Below are 9,345 nucleotides of genomic sequence, written 5' to 3' on the forward strand. Positions count from 1 at the left end.
TATTTCAAGTAAAAGAAAGCATAACAAATAGTAACTAATACTCACCAAAACGCACCGTCCAATTAACAACTAAAACTCACCGTTTAACTAATACCCAAAACTCCCCGTTTTCAGTAACTAAATCAATTTTAGCTAATTCTTTTCCTGCTATTATTCTATCTTTTCCTGCTATTATTCTATCCCATAACATAGCCGTAGAAAAATATTTAACAAATTTAAACTAAAAAAAGTAAGAGTAAGAATTAATGTTTTACTTATGGTCTCAGATTGGCACTTCTTTCGCTTCTGTTTTCTTTCAATTAATATTTTATGCCGAAAAAAGTAACCACAACAATATTTATTGGTAGTATCGGAGTCGGTGGAGATTAGAGAACCACAACAAATATCAATGGAGAACGGTGTTGCTTGACTTGTTGAAAACGCGTGTTGAGGGAAGTGATAGTGGGTGTGTGGTGGTGACTGGTAAATGATGATGATGGTGGTCGGTGGGTGTTGGTGGATATTAGAGAACCACAATAGATGTCTATGGAGAATAGTGCTGCCTGACCTACTGGCAATGTGTGTTGAGGGAAGCAACATAGGGTGTGTGGTGGTGATTGGTAAATGGTGATGATGGTGGCCAGTGGGTGTTGGTGGAGTGGAGAGCGAAAAATGTATCATTACTTTGTCAGGGATTTAGGGCTTCGTTCAAAGAGAGTTGAATAAAGAAAAATAGATGAAGAAAATTTTGGTTTTATTTTTATGTTTTAACTTTTATTGCATTAAATATTATTATAAAAATTTTATATTTCGGGTTGGGTTTAAGATAAGGAGGTTGGATAGTTTTTTAGGTTTTAACATTTGGGTAATAGATATAGCTATAATGCTTGACCTATGAATGAGTCTAGGCCTCACCGAATTGGGTGTAATTGGAGCACCTCAATTGGCATAAATCTTTCTCTAATATAAAGTTTATATTATTTTTACTTAATTTTCGCAATATAAAAAGAGATAGAACCTAGCATAAATCTTTCTCTAAATTAAGTTTATATAATTTTTTATAATTAAAGCTACAGGCTGTTTGGATTATGAACCCAAATTTTATAATGTCGATGCTAATTATGCATGTCACACCCCAAAAATGACAGATTCAAAAAAACTAGCAAGGTATGAATGTTAACTGTTTTGGTGCACTATGGTAGCATAATCCACCACCCTGCTGGCTTGCTGATGAATTAGAGTATTGGTGCATATTGGCGTAAAGTATCCACCCATTGGCGGTTTCTAAGGATTTAATTATCGGATATCTTCAAGTTGTTGGGAAGTGTGCCCATATTATAGTTAACATGTAACTATTTTCTATTAATTTAAACGATGAATAAATAAAGTTAATTTCACATTTCATTATTATGTCTTTTGTATTTGTCTTTTATATTTTGCATGCATAGCGAAATTGTGACAATCAAATATTAGCTCATTGATTGTCTAAGTTCAAATTGAAGATAAGTGGCATTGTAAGAACGTGTACATTGCGAGAAAGACAAGTTACTTCAATAGATAATCTAAATAAGTCCATAATCCCATAAAAGAATCGAAGTAAATATTTGATTCAAATACTGAGAAGGATTATTATGTTGTCTACAATTCCAACTAGAGAGATGGCTAGTCTTGGCTATCGGGGCAGTTGACTCCACAAGTAGAGACATAAATGTACTCATTGGTAGAATGATACATTGGACTGGACCCAAGATGAATTAATTATGAATTCATTTGTGAATTAATTCACTTGTGATGTTCATGGTGTGATTTACCTAAATTCTGAGTTAAGTCACTGACCATGCGTATGCAACTTATGTGATTTGATATAAGTAGAGGCTTATGCTCTAAAGATGATCGGGTTCATAACCGGTATGTTGGGTACATGACTTGTGTATGGCATGGCTTTACTAGCAACAGTGGAATTCATAGCTCAATTAAAGAGTTAATGATATCCTCTTATTGGCATTGTGTGGATTGATAAAAATGGAACGTGGCCACAGGTTGCTTGTTCTCGAATGAACAATTTATCACAGTTATTTTTTGATAGTGGTCATATTAATCATTAAGAAGATACAATGGTGACAATGAGGTTAAATAGGACTGTGTTGAGTGAACAGATTTAATTCAAATGAATCAAGGATATCAAATGAAGGTAACACACATATGACGAGATCATCGGATAAAGCAGTTGGATGAATTGCTTTCATAAAGAGTATACAATAAGGAGTTTTCAATCATAATACTTCTTGTGGACTGACTCCATGATTAAGTAATTGTGAATTATCGGAACGATGCTTTTGGACATAATTGCAGTTACTATAGCCTAATTGGATATGTCCGGTTGGTCCCTCTACTAGTTCAAAAAAAACTCAATCGGACTGCATTTGATTCAAAAAAAATTCTACTACTTTGGAAATAATTTAATTGAGTTGATCTATTCAATGTAGAATTAAATTAGGTGGTTGTGAGAATTGTTCAATTAGAGAATTCGATTAAAGAATTTAATTGAAAAATTAATTTGGAAAATCTAACTGATTTTTGGAAAAATTAATTTAGATTAAGTAAAATTAAATTAATCAAATTAATTAAAATTAATATGATATTTTTGGAAACTAATTTTCAAGTTAGACAACTGGCCTAATAGGTAATTGAACTTGAAAATTGGACCTCAGATTGTAAATTGGGTCTAGGAGCCCAAAATCGAGACCAAGACCCAAAAATTTGTCGAATTGGGTCTGGTATGTGAAATCTGGCTAACAATCCAACCGATGGCTAGACCAGACCGGTCAGATTGTCATTGACCTAGACCGAACCGGTAGTAGCCGAATCGGCTCGGGGTGCAATAAGGGTGTCGCACCTACATCACCGGACACGATGGTATCGACGGCGTCCCGATGGCTGGCGACAGTTGGTCTTCGATGGTTGAGTGTGGAAGAGTTACACTCCTACTAGGACTCTACCAGAGAATTTGATTTCAAATTAATTATTCCAAAAATAATATTATTTTAATAGTAAATTTAATTTAATACTTATCTTAATAGTATTTTATTAATTTAATATTAAAGTGATTATCTTAATATTAAATTTAATTTAATTTTTAGCTTATAGATAAATATTTTATTATTTTAATAAGATCTAATATTAAATTTAATCTAATATTTCTCTTGATAAATATTATATTAATTTAACTTTAAAATGATTAAGTTTAATCATAATCGAATTCTTTAAACTCTCCCTATATAAAGAGAGCCATGGGTCATTATTTTATACACACACTTGAATTCAAGAGAAAGTTGTAGAGAGAAAATTCTTAGAAGAAATTATTTCATAAAATTTCTAGAGATATTTTTCTGATTTACAACTTGACCCAAAAGTTTAGAGAAATTATGAAATTACCCCACTGGTAATTTTTGTGAAAAATTTTCTGATTCGAAGCAAGCCCACACTCGGCAGTCATGAGCTTGAGGATAACGGAGAAGACTACTCGGTCGAAGCACTCATCTTAGACGAATTGAAAAGTTACAATTTTGATTAAGTGTTTATTACTTTAGATATCATATCCATGATCGTGTTTTTGAAAAAAAATTATTTTCCCTAAATTTATTTTCTGCTACATTTTCCAAAAATATTTTTTCCCAACAATTGGTATCAGAGCCAGGTTGTGTTCCATCTATAAGTATAAATAGATAATCAAAATAATTTTCTCTTCTTCTTAAATGATTTGATTACATAGAAAGTGACATTCTTTAGATCTTTTGCATGTTTAGAGTTATATATGGGAATGTATGCGATGTTATTTATTTGTTATACAATTATTTTTATTGCCAAGGTTGTGGTTTTTAGGAAATAGACAGTGGACTATCATCTCCACATAGGGCTTTTTTAAAAAATTCATAAAATTCTTGTGAGCAGGAAACATACATAGGACTTAAATGTAATTTTTTCAAAAGGAGCCCATGACGAGGAAAATATGCGATAGCAGTTGAAGACCCAAGGAATACTTTGTGGTGAAAAATTATGTAATTTTATTTTTCATTTATTTTCTAGAAATAGAACCATGGAAACCTTGGTTGACAATTTTATTTTAATTACCTATCTCATTATATACTTGTTTTATAATTGTTTATAATATTTATATTATGTAATGTGATGATAATGATATATATATATATATATATATATATGAGATGATCCACAATTGACTGTTTAAAAAATAATAAGTATCGTAATGAGAAAATACATGTGTAGTATTGTTCCATTCACTTTTTTAGGTTATTCGATAATTGTGAGAAGTGTGGTAATGAGAAGGTGTATCTTTAGGATTTGCTTTGGCTAGGAAAAGCTTGGTTTTTAAGCGGTGAAATTTGACTCATCTCTCTTTCTTGGGACTCTATCTGGTGCACGATTCATATTTATTCTTTCAGTTTTTCCCTTAAAAGAAAAACTATGGAGAATCAAAATTGTTTGTTTTTATGATTGATTGATTCTTGTAAATGGATGTGAATATTATAAAATTGCCATAACATGCCATGCATATATTGGAAGCATGTCATTTAGATTAGGTAAGAATGCCACTAGGATTATTATATGATTATTCTTAAAATTTGGGATAAAAAACCTTGCATGTTTTTAAAATATTGAGTGGGAGAAGGACCTTGAACAAGGTCTACGGCCTCCATTTATGGTCCCTAAGTGATAAACATGATAAAGTTTCGAGTCGGTTCCTACCCTGGCCGCACCCCAAGGTAAACTTTGTCATATGGGTTCACTAGATGGGATTTCCTTTTAAGGACAACTAGTCATGCATGAATTTCAGAGAGATTGTCCCAATATGACTCATAAATGAGAGCATGTTCATGATGGGTGTTGAGTAAATTATTACACACTCAAGATCATCACTTATTAAATAGTTTCCCAAGAAATGATATTTAAGCTAGAGATGATGGCCAAACGTTAAATGATCGTTAGTTCATGTGGAGTCTTGAGAATTAAGATTCACGAACCGATTGGATGTAATCCATGTTCTTGCTAGTTAATCATGGGACCCCTAGGAGACATGGTTGATGAGTGTGATAATGATCACTGCAACAAAAATAAAATACTTTTTTAGGGTTTTAATACAAGATACATGCATCATACTACATTCTTGATATGTTGCTGAAATGAAAAATATTTGTTAATACAAATATAGTAATTAATGAATCTTTATTTTTTTCAGTTCAAATATGTCTCATACTCCTCTTATTAGCATTCTTACTGAAAATAAATTAAATGGGGATAATTTTCGAGAATGGAAATGAAACTTGCTAATAGTTCTTAGCTATGAGAAACACAAATTCATTCTTAACGAAACGTGCCCTCCTGAAGCTCAGCTCAAAGCGAGAAATCACTGGAGAGATTCTAATTTGATTGCTCGATGTTATATGTTAGCGAGCATGAGTAGTGTGTTGCAAAAGCAACACAATAATTTTCGTACCGCCAAAGAGATCATGACAAATTTGGAGGATTTGCTCAGGCGCCAAGTCGTACTGTGTCGACAATCCGCTATTACAAATTTGATGAACTCTTAGCAGAAACCTGACACTCTGATCAAAGAACATATGACTAAGCTTATGAAATTCTTTGTGGAAGTGGAGGACAATGGGGCTGAACTAGATGTGAACACTCAGATTGAAATAGTGCTCACATCCTCAACCAATGAGTTTGTTGGTTTTAGGGCCACTTACAACTTGGGAAATAAGACGCTTACCTTGACTCAGCTTATGAAGGAATTACATTCCTATGAGTTTATGTTGAATGGTGGTAAGTCAGTTCAGGAGAAACCTGAAGAAAACTTATCTGTGGTCCCCTCATCCTTTAAGGGGAAGTAAAAAGCTAAGCGAAAGAAGAAACCAACTAAGTTTTTGGTTCTACCTCGTATGGATAGGAAGAAGGCTAAGAAGTAAAAAGATCCTAAAAAGATCAGATGTTTCTTCTATAATATGTTATGACATTTTAAATAAAACTGCAAGGAGTATTTGGATTACCTAGTTAAAAAAGGCAAATGTATGGAACTCTTTGTGGTTGAAGCTTGCTTAGTGGAAGAATCAATTGACAATTGGGTTATTGATTCTGGAGCCACTAACCATGTGTGTGTTTCTTTACAAGGGTTCAGCGAAACGAGAAGTCTGCGTGACAGGAGCTTAACATTATGGACTGGAGATGGGAGTTATGTTTCAACCAAAGCAGTGGAGAAGTTATTTTACACTTTTATAATTTTAGGAAGATTGTTTTAAAGAACGTGTTTTATGTACCTCATTTTAAGAGGAATTTAATTTTTGTAGCATGTTTATTTTATGACGGTTATACCATGACAATCAATAAATGGATTGTTAGTCACAGAAACCATTCTTTAATCTGTAATGGATAGATGAAAAATAATATTTACTTTATCAAACTAAATAACTACTCGATTCTTCAAACTGAAATAGTGAATAAAAAACTTAAAACTTCTCACTCTAATGAGGGGTACCTATGGCACTTAAGACTTGATCATATTAACCAAGAAAGAATCACTAGACTCATAAAAGATGATCCTTAAAGTATGCTTAAGGAAGTTAGTCTTCCACAAGTGAATCTTACTTGGAAGGTAAAATAACTAAGAGGTTTTTTTAATGCGAAAGGTACAAGGGCCAACCAACCTTTAGAACTTGTGCACACTATTGTATGTGGTCCCATGAGCATCAGTACCCGAGGAAGTTATGATTATTATGTGAATTTTATTGATGACTATTCTCTATATGGGTATGTGTATCTAATGCATTGCAAAAGTAAAACCTTTGATAAATTTTGAGAGTTTCTTGCGGAAGTGGAAGAGCAATTAGGTTTATCCATAAAAAATCTTTGGTTTGATTGATATGGGGAATACTTATCCTATAAGTTCTTAAGATACCTCATAGAGAATGAGATTTTATCCCAATTAACTATGCTAGGCACTCTACAATAGAATGGTGTAGCTGAAAGAAGAAATAGAACCTTGCTTGACATGGTTCGTTCAATGTTATGCTATTCACAACTTTCTACTTCCTTCTAAGGATATGTGATACAAACGGCTTGCTATATTTTGTATGATGTGCCAACTAAGTCTGCTTGTAAGGCACCTTATGAACTGTGGCATGGAAAGAAACCTGTTCTAAATCACTTTAGAATAGGGGTTGTCCAGCACACGTTCTGGATAAGGATGCAAAAAAGTTGGATGTACGGACAAAATTGTTCATGCTTGTAGGATATCCAAAAAGAACAAAGGGAGGATTATTCTACAATCTGAAAGATAATACGATTAAAGTTTATACTAATGCTAATTTCCTCAAGGAAAAATACATGGATAACTTGAAGCCTCGAAGTAAAGTGGTACTCGAGGAACTTTCAGGAGTGGTAGAACAATTACAAAGTTCAATTCTCGAGAAAGTTGTAGAAAGACTTGCAAACAATCAACAATATAGGAGTATCCGTCGTAATGGGAGAGTTTCTGAGAACTGGACTTCCTCATCTATGATGGTAGTATTTATAATATGGAAGCCAATCACGAGGATGATTATCCACTCACTTACAAGGAGGCTATACAAGACGTTTGTTCCAAGCTCTGGAAAAATGGCCATGGATGTCGAGATGGATTCTATGAAATCCAATACGGTGTGGGAACTTGTAGACTTACCGATTGGAATTAAACCTATAGGGTGTAAGTAGATCCACAAGAAGAAGGAAAATACAAAAAGAGGAAGAGAAATGCGGAAGAGAAAGTGGAAAAACATAAAGCTAGACTTGTAGAGAAAGGCTACACACAAAAAGAATGCATCGATTACGATGAGACCTTCTCTCCAGTAGCCATACTTAAGTCTATCCGCATACTCTTATCCATTACAAATGCTCTCGATTATGAGACCTGACAAATGGATGTCAAAACAACATTCTTGAACGGCTATATTGATGAGACCATTTACATGGCTCAACAAACTGGCTATGTTGTCAAAGGAAAGAAGTAGAAAGTTTGCAAACTGCTAATATCCATTTATAGACTTAAGTAGGCGTCCTGATCACGGAATAAAAGATTTGATCAAATGATCAAGACTTTTGGATTTGAGAAAAACGTTGATGAACCTTGTGTTTATAAGCGTATAAAGGACAAAAAGGTGGTCTGCCTAATTTTGTATGTCGATGATATTCTACTTATTAGAAACTGTGGTTAGCTCAATAGTTTAGCATGAAGGACTTGGGTGAAGCTAATATATTCTTGGAATTCGAATCTTTAGGGATCGAAAGAATAAATTGATAGCTCTATCTCAAGCTTTATACATCGATAAGGTACAACAACGTTTTGCAATGACCTATGCGAAGCAAGGCATTTAGCCAACTGCATCAGGTTTTTATCTTTCTTTAATGACTTTCCTAAGATAGTAGAAGAAAGAGAGCATATCAGTAAGGTTCCATATGCTTCGGTAGTTGGAAGCCTTATGTATGCGATGCTTTGCACACGTCCAGATATTTGCTTCGCAGTAGGAATGGTTAGTCGATATCAAAAGAATCCAAGTCTCAGGTATTGGGAAGCTGTAAAGCATTTATTAAGGTATCTTAAAATAACCAGGTATTATATGCTTGTGTATTTTGGAGAGAACCTTACTTCTGTTGGATACAAAGACTTAGACTTCCAAACCTGCAAAGATTCGAGGAAATCGACGTTGGGAAATGTATTAATTCTAGGCCGTGGAGCCATAGTATGGAGAAGTGTAAAACAAACTTGCACTGCTGGCTCTACTATGGAGGCTGAGTATATGGCTGATTCTGAGGCAACGAAAGAAGCAATATGGCTTCGAAATTTCTTAATCAATTTTGAAGTCATTCTTGGTATGGAAAAATGTATAACACTGTATTGTAATAATAGTGTTGCAATAGCTAGTACCAAGGGAATTAGAAATCATAAGAGGACGAAACACATTGATCAGAAGTATCACTTAATACAAGAGGCAGTAGCCAAAGAATTGTAGATGTGATGAAAGTAGCTTCTGAAGAGAACCTTGTAGATTCGTTTACTAGGACTCTTGTAACTAGGAGTTTCAGCAAACACGACGAGGATATGGGAATCGGAATGCGAAACATGACACATTTACTTCATTAAGGCAAGTGGAAAATTTTTGGGAAATGTGCCCATATATAGTAAACATGTAATTGTTTTCTATTTATTTGAATGATGAATAAATAAATAAAGTTAATTTCACATTTCACTATTATGTCTTTTGTATTTCTGTCTTTTATATTTTTCATGCATAGCGAAATTGTAACAATCAAATATTA

The sequence above is a fragment of the Gossypium raimondii genome, chromosome 1 (assembly GCF_025698545.1).
Source record: "Gossypium raimondii isolate GPD5lz chromosome 1, ASM2569854v1, whole genome shotgun sequence".
NCBI classification, from domain to species: domain Eukaryota; kingdom Viridiplantae; phylum Streptophyta; class Magnoliopsida; order Malvales; family Malvaceae; genus Gossypium; species Gossypium raimondii.